The 13746-nt window shown below is 48.9% G+C and overlaps 1 protein-coding gene across 2 annotated transcripts in view; it reads right to left on the bottom strand.

Annotated features, from left to right (window-relative positions):
* The window catches only part of MOSPD1 (motile sperm domain containing 1), a 92786-nt gene that overhangs the window by 14329 nt on the left and 64711 nt on the right, over window positions 1-13746 (bottom strand). Inside the window, exon 1 of one of the 2 annotated variants that reach the window (XM_005654294.3) lies at window positions 9442-9593. The exons of the other annotated variant lie outside the window; for it this stretch is intronic. The gene's annotated coding sequence lies outside the window, so the exon portion shown is untranslated. Of the gene's footprint in view, window positions 1-9441; window positions 9594-13746 lie in introns of those variants that run through there. 2 annotated transcript variants of the gene reach the window in all.

The raw sequence follows: 13746 nt of genomic DNA on the forward strand, positions 1-13746 counted from the left end.
AGTCTGACAGCACACGGTGGGAGCAATCAGGCATGTTCTTACATTGCTGGCAGGGACATAAACACCAATTGGCACATCTACCATATCTGCCAAAATTAAATGCACAATTAAAGCCTGAGACCTAGAGATTCTACTTCGAGGAACTTATCGGCCATAAGTAAAACTCTTGTGTGAAATCATGTATGTGAAAAGGGTTTTAATTTTTTGCAACACTGAGGATTAAGTAAAATAATTCATGGGAAGCACACAGAATAAAGCCTGGCACGCAGTAAGAGCTCGTTGTTGCTACTGTCAAAAGCAAAAGACTGGAAACAGCCGCACCGGCCATTAATAGGGGATTCGTTAAATAAAGTCAGATACAGCCATTCACTGGGATACCTGCTACCTGTCAAGAAGAAAGAGGAAGCCCTTTGTGTGATGTGGATATGGACGGATCTTCAAATGCAGCAGCATTCAGGAGAAAAGTTGAATCAAACAACAACCTTACTAGAGCCTAATTTAGAAAAGGTGCCAGTTTTGAAACATAAGAAGGAATTTAGAAACAATGTGTGAAAAAAATCTGTTAATTGCATTTTCCAATTTATGAGCTTTTAACAAGACCAAAAACAAACTGTGTGTTAAATGGAATGATTTTAATTATTTAAAATTTTACATGCAAAAGAAACTCAGCAAAATGAGAAAAACCGAGATTTATTTAAGGCAACTTGCAAGCTTAAGGAAATAAATGTAAGACTTTGTCCTTAGGGAGTATGAGATGGTTTATAAATCTGGCTGGGGAGTCCAAATTAAACCCACAGAACAAGTACTAAACTCCCGCTTCGAACCTCAGTGCGTTAGTGGGCACGGGTGAGAGGTGAATTTTTATGGAAGTTTTAAATAATGGCTTAGTGGAAATTCTGATTCTTTGACTTCTGAAGCTTTCTCTTTCCAAGCTACGGTGCCGTGAACCAGGAATAGGCTGTCTGTCCTCTGATCACCATGTTAAAAGCATCGAATCACTCACTCTTCAGCAGTTTGTTACTTCTTTTCGGATCTCTGTTCCCCTTTCTCACTTATCTTGGCTAAGACATAAATTACCACCGAAACTCCAACCAGGGGAAGATTAGGGAGGATGTTGGCACCAGGTCACCAGTGCAGTAGTACAGACTCTTGCCAACAAACACGAGAGCATGACACCTGCCTTTCATCGATGGTTTTCCTGAGACTAACGCTTTCTCTTCCCCCCAGTCAATAGTGCAAAATGACAGAGCGCACGGATTCTGTGGAGAGGTTACACACTGAGCTGGTCCAACCAACCTCCCTGCAGATCAGTTAAGAACGTTGCTTTCCCAAAGTCGAGCACACACAGTCAAAGGATGTCAGCTAACCCTTCTCATTTTACCAACGAGGAAAGTGGGCCCAGGATGGTTAAGGGTCCTCACCAAGGGTGCACAGGGTGGTACTGGTGGCGAAAACTCTACAGAAACCATCTCTGTCTCAGTTCAAAAGTCCTGCCTCCCTGATGCTGATGCCCACGCCTGCACTCATCTCTAGAAAATTCCCCTGCTGTTTCCAGAAGAGTTTCTCAAAGGATGATTCAAAATTCAGTCCTGATACCTGTGTTTCCCCTTCAGTTTTATCAAGAAAAAAACCCTGAGGGAGTTCCCGTCATGGCGCAGTGGTTAACAAATCCGACTAGGAACCTTGAGGTTGCAGGTTCGATCCCTGGCCTCACTCAGTGGGTTAAGGATCCGGTGTTGCTGTGGCTGTGGTGTAGGCCAGTGGCTGCAGCTCTGATTAGACCCCTAGCCTGGGAGCCTCCATATGCCACAGGAGCGGCCCTAGGAAGACAAAAAGACCAAAAAAAAAAAAAAAAAAAAAAAAAACCCTGAGAGACAATTTCACTTACTAAGTTGCACACACTCTTCCTGATTATGAACGCATAGCTGGGGCGGTAGTGACCCAGGTTTATTATTTTATTCTTGCTCGCTGCACACCACAATTTGACACATTCTTCAAAGCCCAGTTCAAATGTCCCTTCTTTGTGGGCCTCTTCTACCACCCTGATCTCCATGGATCTCACCATTACATTTTTTTTTTTAATGTACTTACTGGATGGAGTGAATTTTTTCGTCTTTTGTCTTTTTAGGACCACACCCATGGCATATGGAGGTTCCCAGGCTAGGGATCAAATCAGAGCAGTAGCCGCTGGCCTACACCACAGCCACATGGATCTGAGCCGCATCTGCGACCTACACCACAGCTCACGGCCACGCCGGATCCTTAACCCACTGCGCAAGGCCAGGAATCAAACCCTTGTCCTCATGGATGCTAGTCGGGTTCGTTAACCACTGAGCCACAACGGGAGCTCCCTGGAGTGAATATTTGGACATTTGTTTTGTGTGGACCAATTGGGACTCCCCAGATTTAACAATAACACCCTATTGCTTTTCTGAGGAGTTTTGCTTATTTGTTTTCGTTTCGTTCTCTGCATCTGAAGACTCGGGGCAAAGCACTTAGCAGATACGGACCTCAGCAGTCAACCCACAGGTACCCGCTAATAAGTGACTCCTCCATCAGGGACCATGCCTCTCCCCAGAGCTGACCACCCCCCTTCGCTAAAGCCGGGCCAGCGGCCCGACTGGAGGGACAGTACATCTAGGGCGGCTGTCTGCCATGGGCTGGGGCAAGAGCCCAGGGAATCAGCACCTCCAGCTGCCTCTGCCCTCCTCCCTCCCTCTCCTCATCATCCCCGCATCATCCCGGCTGCCTCCTCCACACCCAACCGGGCCAGCCAAGTTTGGAAACCTGAGGCCCTGACACACCCCGGACCTTACAGGGAGACAGTGCAGCTGGGAGCTGGCGGTGCAGGAAACGGCCTCATCCTTTTCCTCTGTACCCGAAGCACAGAAATGCAACCGGGAATGAAACTGGAAAGAAAACCTTAGGTGTGCACACCACCTTGTGACCGGTTTGCAAAATAAATACTCTCTCCCACACACACACAAAAACAAAACCAAACAAAAAAACCAAACAAAAAACAAAACAAAAAAACCCTCAACACACTGAAATCCTCGCAGACTTTCCAGCATTGGTCCAGGGAGACCCATACCCCAAAGTGAGATCATTTTTCTCTGTCTTTCTCCCTGTGGATGGATCACAGGAAGAAAAGATAAGACTCTGAGATAAACAGGGGACTTTCAAAATCTTTTATCCCCATAGATTTAAAACCTGGAGCCTTAAAGAGCACAGGAACCACTTTCAAAGCATAGTCATTTGCCCCTCCACGCCCCACCTCCCGACTCTTGGAGGAGCGGGGAGAAGAGACTACGAGAAAAATCAGATGAAATAAGTGAACCTTGGGGATTCCTGGACCAAAGGGGTTCCAAGCTTGAAACAGTTAAGGCTGATTCCAGGTACAGATGTCCCCAGAAACGACTGACCCCTCCACTTGGCTACAGTGCAGGAGCTGCTCACTCCCTGGCCCCGGCTCCTGTGTCTACTGCTCAGGGTTCCCAGCCCCACCTTCAGGCCAGCTCCCCTTTATCTGGGCACAGCGCCTATCTCTCTCCTGCACGCTTGGTGCAGTCTTTGCCAATGGCCCGCTGGGCACGACACAGTTACGACTCCTACGTCCTTTTGCTTTACTCTCGCTGCTGTTAAACCCTCTCTCCTCATTCTAGTATCGTCCACTGGGATTTTTAATGGTTGGTATGTCTCTAAAATTAACTCTTTCACCAGCGACATTATAATGTTCACTTTTTTTAAAATTTGTAAATGGTCCACCCCTCGATATTCGGCCATTCTATTTTTATACACTTTCTAGTTTAATGGTATAATTTCACGTCTCACTAATGGATTGACTGCTAGAAATGTTATGGAGTGATGGGCTATTACAGATTTAAGATGTAGAAGTTGAGTAGTGTATGTTTTGAGACTTAAAAGAAACAAGGACGCCTTCCAGCGATGTTTAAAAACATTTCCTGGGAGTTCCCGTCGTGGTGCAGTAGAAACGAATTGACTAGGAACCATGAGGTTGTGGGTTCGATCCCTGGCCTCACTCAGTGGGTTAAGGATCCGGCGTTGCCGTGAGCTGTGGTGTAGGTCATAGACGAGGCTTGGATCCCTCATTGGTGTGGCTGTGGTGTAGGCCGGCAGCTGCAGCTCTGATGCCACCCCTAGCCTGGGACCCTCCATGTGCCTTGGGTGCGGCCCTAAAGAGCAAACAATTTTTTTAAAAAATTAAAATAAAAACATTTCCCTTAAGGAGCTCCCACAGTGAGGCAACAGGAATGGTGGCGTCTTGGAAGTGCTGGGACTCGGGTTCGATCCTCTGCCTGGCACAGTGGGTTAAGGACCCAGCGTTGCTGCACCTGCGGCTTAGGTCGCAACTGCAGCTTGGATCTCATCTCTGGTCCCAGAACTCCATGTTGTGGGGCAGCCAAAAATGAATAAAAATAAAAAATAAACAAAACATTTCCTTCCAACTAGTTATTTCCAAGCCTCGTTTTACAATATGCCAACATGTCTTCGGGTATTTCAAGATGTGTGTGTACTTCTCAAAGCAAAGTCCACATGCATTCATTATATGAAATACATACGTTGCTACCCAGAGCACTCTCAGAAGTCACAAATTACTTCAACAAACATTCACCGAGGGCTAAGTGCACAGCAGGCGCTGTGCTAAGGGAAATGGAGAAAACATGAAAACATGGTCTCAAGCCCTCCAAAAACCGCAGTCTAGCAGGAACAATGGATGTATATGGTAATTGGCATATGTGACAAGTGTTAAAATGCTGACAGATACAAAATGCTCCGGGAGCATAAAGAAAGAGACGGTCTGCCTTCCGCAGGGCTTTGCAGTAGGGGTGGAGGCAGAGGGACTTGAGTTACAAGGAAGAGTATGTGCGGAGGCACTGCCTGTGATGAAAGGAGCTTGGGCGCTGCCTGTGGTGAAAAAATAGCGTGTGTGGGGAGCGACAAGAGGGAAGGTTGGGGAGGTAAGCTGGAGGCAGGTGCCAAAAGTCCGGTGAGCCAAGTTGGAGGGCTTTACACTTGATTCTGGATGCGCCAGTTATCTCGCAAAATGTGGTACCAGACCAGCAGCAGCTACTGCTGCTGCACCTGGGAACTTGCTAGAAATGCAGATTCTTGGGTCCCGCCCGAGACCTACTATATCAGAAATTCTGAGGTTGGGGCCCAGCCCCCTGTGGGTGTTTGTTTTTTGGGTTTTTTTTTTTTTTGCCTTTTAGGGCTGCACCCGTGCCATATCGAAGTTCCTAGGCTAGGAGTGGAAAAGAGCTGTAGCCACCGGCCTACGGCAGAGCCACAGCAACGCAGGATCCGAGCCGCGTCTGCAACCTACACCACAGCTCACGGCAACGCCGGATCCTGAACCCACTGAGCAAGGCCAGGGATGGAACCCGCAACCTCATGGTTCCTAGTCGGATTGGTTTCCCCTGTGCCATGACGGGAACTCCTCCCTGTGTTTTGATAAGCCCTCCAAATGTTTCTGCTGTACACTTGGCTCTGAGAACCACTGCTGGCAGCGGAGGGGGACCCTCTGAAGGGTCTTCGGCAGGAACTGACTGGATCAGATCTGAGGTAGGAAACTAGCTGCCGCTGGCCAGTCAAGCACAGTGCCTGACTCCAGAGTAGTTGCAGTAAAAAAGAAATATTGAGCAAATGTGGGGTGGAGAGACGAGGGGCTACACTAAGGCAGTAGGAATGCAGAGGAGAGAGTTTAGAGATGCTTTGCAGGTGGCCCACATTAAATCTAGTGACTGAGCTATATCCGTACAAAGCTATGACTGAAATGGTTGTTATTTACAAGCAAGCTGTTAGGAATTCCTGTTGTGGCGCAGCAGAAACGAATCCGACTAGGATCCATGAGGTTGCAGGTTCGATCCCTGGCCTCGCTCAGGGGGCTACGGATCCAGCGTTGTCGTGAGCTGTGGTGTTTAGGTCGCAGATATGGCTTGAATCTGGCATTGCTGTGGTGTAAGCCGTCAGCTACAGCTCCAATTTGACCCCTAGCCTGGGAACCTCCATATGCCTCGGGTACAGCCCTAAAAAAAAAAAAAAAAAAAGGAAAGAAAAGAAAAAGCAAGCTGTTAGTTTGTCGAATGTATCAACTACTAAGAGTTTTAAGAAGGAAGTGGCCCACAGGCCCTAGAAAAAGGGGAGGTCAAGAGAAATGTCTCTGTGAACCCCACAGTGTCGAGAGCGAAGGGTACCCTGGCTCGTACACGAGTCTTCTGGTCTGCTTGGCAGTTCTGCGTCTGACTTGAGTGAATAAATTGGCATATGCATGTTAACATAGAAATTGTGAGTTTTGTTAGTATGAATCCATCCCCGAGTCTGATCATTTCTGGAGGGACTGGCAAACGTTCATTTTGAACCCTGAAAAACTGAAAACCAGACGTTGGTTCGGGTGATCTAATCAAGGTACTGCCAAGGTGAGACCTTGCTAGAACTTTCTTTTTATTCTAACTTCATCTCTGGTCACATAGCCCATTTAATTCAGGAAGAAGCCGGAATGAGGGAAAGAACCAGACTTTGCACTGTGCCCAGGAGCTCACGAAAGTCAGGTGGAACTGTTATTTCCAGTTCTGGAGACAGCATTCAGCTGAGGCAATCCTGAGCGTCCTGAGAGGGAGGGAGACAGGTACGTGTTGACCTACATGATTGAGTTCCCTGAGGAGAATGCGGCGGAAGGCAACTCCTCGCTCCGTTGGGGCTCTGGGGACTTCGCGTTGCTTACTGCGTGTTCTTTTAGTTGACACCAATATCGTGGTTTATTTGACCAGCTAATTCTAAGAGTAGTTCCCAATCAAAAATTGCACCATTTTATGAAATTTGAAAGCTATAAGGGGCTCCAGAGATTAAAACAAAACTTTCGTATTACAGATAAGGAAAGGGAGAGCCTCAAAGAGTAACATTTTTTTTTGTCTTTTTCTAGGGCTGCACCCGAAACATATGGAGGCTCCCAGGCTAGGGGTCTAATAGGAGCTGTAGCCACTGGCCTACACCACAGCCACAGCAACACCAGATCCAAGCCACTTCTGCGACCTACACCACAGCTCACAATGCTGGATCCTCAACCCCCTGAGCGAGGCCAGGGATCGAACCTGTAACCTCATGGTTCCTAGTTGGATTCTTTAACCATGGAGCCACAACGAGAACTCCAAGAGTAAATTATTCAATCTTTTTTTTTTTTTGGTCTTTTTTGTCTTTTTAGGGCCACACCTGTGGCATATGGAGGTTCCCAGGCTAGGGGCTGAGTCACAGCTACAGCTGTGGGCCTACACCACAGCCACAGCAACGCGAATCCTTAACCCACTGAGGGAGGCCAGGGATTGAACCTGCAGCCTCATGGTTCCCAGTTGGATTGCTTCACTGCAGCCAGGGCTTGGGAACTCCCAACTATTTAATCTTTTTATTGTAGGGTAAGATTCTCTCCAGAATACTACAAGGTGGCAAAACAAGATTCAGAGCAACACTAATAATCCAAGTTTTACACAAGATTTAAAATTCTTCTATTTTCCATCTTAATCTTTTTAAAAACAGAAGAATAGAAAATTACTTTATTGGGCTATTAGAGGCTTGGGAAGCTTTTCTTGAAGTTTTTCTTTTTTCTTTTGCCACACTGCATGTGGAAGTTCCCAGGCCAGGGATCGAACCCGTGCCACAGCGACCCAAGCCACTGTAGTGATAGTGCCAGATCCTTAACCCGCTGTGCCACAAGAGAACTCCTACCGTTTAATCATTTTTGTTTTTCAGAAACTGAAGTGAAATGTAAAAGGTCCATGAGAAAAAAAAATTTAATACCAAATTGGGGAAGGAAAGGTGCATGAACAATTTAAAGGGAGAAACACGCAGTACTTTATAAGCTCTTTGTTCTATTTTCTGTCTTGGCCTATAACCTGGTAACTCTGTACGGAATATTGTCCACTACATTTAATTGTATTTTATACATAAAGGGCATCTATACATAGATTTGAAACACTCCAAATTTTCAAATATCCTGGTATCTGAGTAAACCTCTCATTTTGAGGGCTCTAGAAATGCTTCAGAAACTAGTTTAATATCGAATCCTGTTTGGAGATGTGGATGAGAACAACTTGAAAGGCACATCTGGATCCATTTCCTGTTTTCCAAATTTCCCACTGCTTTATTCTACCAAATACATGTAGAATCTCAAAGGTGGTGTCCCCACTCCCTATCCACCATCCTGTATGTGATATTTTAGAGGTAGCGATTTCCCAGCACTTAGAGGAAACAAGTGGAGAAGGCTTGCATCATCAAGAATACGTGAAATCCCGTGCGTGCCCTGCCCGAAGAGGTAGATATTTGCCCCCTTCGGCCTGGAATCCACATGAAGAATGCAATGCATTCCGCAAGTACGGGACTGCTTTTTTAGGCAAGATCCAAAGGACTCAATCTTTCAGGTTTCCATCCTTATCTTACTTCCCTCGAAGGTTAAAAAAAAAAAAAAATCTGGGACCTTTTTCACTTCACATTTGCCCTGTTGCTCCCCGAAGTGAGGGCTCTTCGATTCTACTGGGGCAGAAATGCTACTTCAGTCTGGAGAGGACAGATGTCAGTTACTTTACCCAGAGGGGAGACCACATAGCACAGATGAAGGGCTGCAAGGCTGAAGAGTGAGAAGCAAACGGTCCATCCTAGGACTTCAGCTCCACCTGCTTGGGGCCCAGTCTTTCCAGTCCTCGTCCCCACACCGGCCGGCTCCATGTGAAACCGGTCATGTGAGCCTGTTTACAGCCGAGCAGCTGGTGCAACCATCAGGATCCGCGCGGAGGTCCAGGGAAGGCAAAGGATACAGGCCACGTACCCCTTCGGCCGCCACCCCCTCCCCCCATTATTTCAAGAAGGCGTCTGCTCTCACTCGCTGCCTGTCCACCCCACTTTCATCGCCCTCCAGCCATCCCGGGACGCCTCGCTCCAGCCTCGCCAATTTCCTTCCAACTGCTCGCCGCGGGGACCGGCTGGGCCGGAGGAAGGGCAAGGACGGTGTCACCTCGAACAGGGAATCGACCTCCCTCCCCCAGCCCTCCTCGAAACATCCGCCGAAGAGTTGTCCCTGGAGTCGCATCCCCGGGGCAACCGAACTCTGCCGGGCAGGAACCGGGAGGATCCCGAGCCAGCTGCCTCCGCCCGGGCAAAAGCGAAACCCACACGGGCCGGCCAGACCCTGGGGCGGGGATCCGCGGGCGGGCGGCGGGGCAACTGCCAGTGAGAGAGGGGGGCAGAAAGGACTCCATCTGCCTTCCCCCCACCTCCCACCCACAGCCCGGCGCCGCGGAGCCCGGCGGTCAGTCGCAGAGCCGAGCTCGGGATCTGGGCAAGGCTCCTTCGTTCCGCGGGGTCTCGCGGCAACGTAACTTCCACGACTTCCCGAAGTCGGAGGAAGTGGGTGACGGGACGGTGGGGGACTCTCACCTCGGCAACACCGGCTCCTCGGAAAGCAGCTGCGACTGCTCCTCCGGTCCTTTGTCAGCATCTCTAGGCTGCACTGCCTGCTGGGATACCGGAGGACTCAAATGCCACCTCTCTCCGCCCTCGAGGATGAGCTGCGGTTGGGGGGTGGGTGGGAAGAGGTGGAGTCGGGGGCGGGGCCGGAGTCGGGGGCGGGGCTTCCTTACTGCCACCTGGCCTCTCGGTTTCTCCCTTCTCTCTCTCTAACCTACCCCTCCCCTAGCTTCCTGCCGCCCCATGCGGAGAATAGGGGCTCTGACAGAGGGCCACCTCTCATCGCACTTGTTACGCTGTGACCCTTGACTCCTCTCTTGTCTTGTTGCCCTACACCCCCCCCCCCCACACACACATCCAGTGAGGACAGGGGCTAGTCGAGTCTACCTCTGAGACGAGGCTTCTAAACCACCTCCTTCTCCACGCCATCCTCAGTGCTACGGGCCCTGTTTAGACCCTATGACTTTTTGCTCGGACCATTGCAGTAGCCTCCTGATCACGCTCTCTGCTTCCACTCTTGTCTTTGTATAAACCATTTCCCAGACAGCAACCAGAGAGATTTAAGATGTATATGTGACAAGTTATTCCCCCTTGAAAGCCAGCCTCATTGTCAGTAATGCTTATAGGCCCCTTGGAGTATCCTTAAAGATAGAATTTTCAAAATTAGATCTTAACAATGTCCATAAAGGAGAGCAAGGTACAGTCACGCCAGGTCCCCTCCCCAGAAGTATAATGCCCGAAGTAGTTGTCCTACCCAAGCAATAGGCTGCCAGTAAATCTCTCTTGGGCCCAGACTTCAGATGCTTTTGCTCATAGATTCCCTCAGTTTATAATGCCCTTCTGTCTTTGGAGTACCTGCTTATCCTTCAAGGCCCAGTGGAAGTGTCACTTCCTCCAGTAAGCCTTCCAGAATCATCCCTGAGAACAATTAACTCCTGCTCCACCACCATAGGATGTTACTTATTTTGCTTTGTAATTCTCTCTCTCTTTTTTTCCCCCTCGTCTATTTAGGGCCCCACCCTTGGCATATGAAAGTTCTTGGGCTAGGGGTTGAATCAGAACTGTAGCTGTGGCCTACACCACAGCCACAGCTACGCCAGATAGGAGCCTCCTCTGCACCCTACACCACAGCTCACAGCAACATCAGATCCTTAACCCAACGAGCAAGGCCAGGGATCAAACCCACGTCCTCATGGATACTAGTTGGGTTCGTTACGGCTGAGCCACAACGGGAACTCCATGCTTTGCAAGTCTTTTTTTTTTCTTTCTTTGCTTTTTAGGGCCACACCCGCAGCATATGGAGGTTCCCAGGCTAGGGTCCAATCGGAGCTACAGCTGCCAGCCAGCCTATGCCACAGCCACAGCAACGACAGATCCAAGCTGCATCTGCGACCTACACCACAGCTCATGGCAATGCCAGATCCTTAACCCACTGATGTCGACGGCAGGGATCGAACCCGCAACCTCATGGTTCCTAGTCAGATTCGTTTCCGCGGCGCCACAATGAGAACTCCTGCAATTCTTGACTTATGTAACCACGAGTCGTGTATATGTCTTCCTTTCTCTCCTGCCTAGACTAAGAATTCCTCCAAGCCCACGCATCGCTGGCAGCAGAATGTGTGATCCGGAGGAGACATCACACAGTTGGATGAAACGAACGGAATCCTTCAGCTTCACTGCATGTGAAGCCCTCAGCAGGCCCAGAAGGGATCCTCGGCAAAGCCTCATACAACCGCCACCCTTCCTTCGCTAGGACATCTCCATCGTGGCCCGGCCACGTGTCGTCTTGCAAACACAAACTGGTTAGGCCGAAGAGCATTGCAAAAGGACCAAAGCTTGCACTTCCCTTGCAGGTCAGACTGGTTTGTGGTACAACATGTGGTTGTGGATAATGTAGCTGGTATAGTTCAATGACAGTCCGGAGTAGAAAGATTTCATGGTGCCCTCGAGGATAACAGAGTTTCCAAATGCAGACGTATCTCCTGCTTTGGGATGGCTTCGGACTCCTATTTGCTTCGGGCTATTCCTGGGCTCCACCCATGTCCCTTCAGACCTTGGAAACGATGTTACCAGGACTGCTTTTATGAAAGGAGGCATCTTGCTTTGGGTTGTTCTTGCATCACTGAACGCATATTTGTTTTCTCCCTAATTACATTACCAGCCACACTCTGGCAGTTTCCTTATCCCTGAAATGGGGACAAGAATCCTTGCCCTACCCAGGTGACAGGCTGTTAGGAGGTTCTAATGTGGTAATACTAGAGCATATGTGATAACAGAACTACGCATGCGCTTCAAGTGTGAGAGCTCTTTTATTATTACATGTTTTAAAACCTGTACACGCTACCACTTAGGTACATGTGTTTGAGATGCCACATTAGAAATCCAAACCTTTATTGTGAAGTCCTGGGGATAACGCTTTAAATCATGGTTTCCGGAGTTCCCATCGTGGCTCAGTGGTTAACGAATCCGACTAGGAACCACGAGGTGGCAGGTTCGATCCCTGGCCTCGCTCAGTGGGTTCAGGATCCGGCATTGCCGTGAGCTGTGGTGTAGGTCGCAGACGCAGCTCAGATCTGGCATTGCTGTGGCTGTGGTGTAGGCTGGTGGCTACAGCTATGATTTGACCCCTAGCCTGGGAACCTCCACATGCCCCAGGTGCGGCCCTAGAAAAGACAAAAAAATAAAAAATAAAATAATAAATCATGGTTTCCCCAATTTGCCTGAAGAATCACCTGAAACTGTTGGCTTAAAGAAAGACACAACACAAGAGTTGTGAGTTTAAGGGGTTTGTCTGCTTTTTAGGGCCACACCCTCGGCATATGGAAGTCCCCAGGCTAGGGGTCGAATCAGAGCTATAGGAGCCGGCCTACACCACAGCCACAGCCACACGGGATCCGAGGCGCGTCTGTGACCTACCTACACCACAGCTCACAGCAATTCTGGATCCCTGACCCACTGAGAAAGGCCAGGGATTGAACCCACATCCTCCTGGATGCTAGTTGGGTTCGTTTCCTCCTCGTCTCGATGGGAACTCCAATGAGTTTAAGTTTTATTCAAAGTTTTGCTGAGACACGTGCCCTGGAGACCACCGTTCCGTTAGCTCTGAGGAAAGTGCTCGGCAGTGGCAGGGGAGAAGCCAAATTATCTATGACTCTTAGACTGGAAATATGTGCAGTCAGTAGACCTCCTGGTAAAAGATTACTGCTAATCACAAAGAACAGATAACTCAAGTTAATGAGTTTAGTGCTTTACTGCGTATGAGAAGATGCAAGCATCTGGGGTCATTGAAATTCCTCTTAAAATATGCATCTAAATATCTATGGGGCCTGATTGTCCAAAGCACGGAATGCCGCATCCAGTTTTTCATCCTGAGTTTCTCTCGGGGTGCACTGTCCATTAGCGAATGCAATGGGTTATAACTTCACCCTTGTAGAGCTGGGAGTGAGCAACTCTCTTTGTTCTTCTGTGTCACAGAGCCCTTGTTAAAAACAGATTTCCTGGGAGTTCCCATTGTGGCGCAGTGGTTAACAACTAGGAACCACGAGGTTTCGGATTCCATCCCTGGCCTCCATCAGTGCGTTAAGGATCCGGCATTGCCGTGAGCTGCGGTGTAGGTCACAGATGCGGCTCGGATCCCACGTTGCTGTGGCTGCGGTGTAGGCCGGTGGCTACAGCTCCAATTAGACCCCTAGCCTGGGAACCTCCATGTGCCGAGGGTGTGGCCCTAGAAAAGACAAAAAGACAAAAAAAAAAAAAAAAAACAAAACCCAAAAACAAAAAACAGATTTCCTGAGCCGCCCAGACTTAAATAAAATTTATTTACCTGAATAAAAATTTCCAGGTAAGATTCTGCTCTAACAATCCTGAAGCGTGAGCTTTGCCAGGCCACTAGCTCATTCTCTGATGCCAGCTGGGTGTCCTCCAACTCCATGCCACTCTGCCACTGACCAAATGCCACTCTGACGCTGACCGCCCTCAATTCCACGCCACTTTGACCCTCAGCACCCAGAGAGTGTCAGATTCCACGGGTTCAGGGCTCAGTCCCAGCAGACTGCCCTCCGCACTCCTGACCCGTTGGCTATCAGCCAGGGGTTTCCTCGACTTCCTCCCTTGGGTTCGATTAATTTGCTAGAGCAGCTCATGGAACACAGGAAACCACTTTACTCACCGGCTTACCCATGTATTGCAAAGCATAGTCAAGAATATGCACCACTGGCCATATGAAGAGATACAGAGGGCAAGGTCCTGAGCCAAGGAGCTTCTGTCCTCCTGGAG

This window comes from Sus scrofa, chromosome X (genome assembly GCF_000003025.6).
Source record: "Sus scrofa isolate TJ Tabasco breed Duroc chromosome X, Sscrofa11.1, whole genome shotgun sequence".
Lineage (NCBI taxonomy): Eukaryota > Metazoa > Chordata > Mammalia > Artiodactyla > Suidae > Sus > Sus scrofa.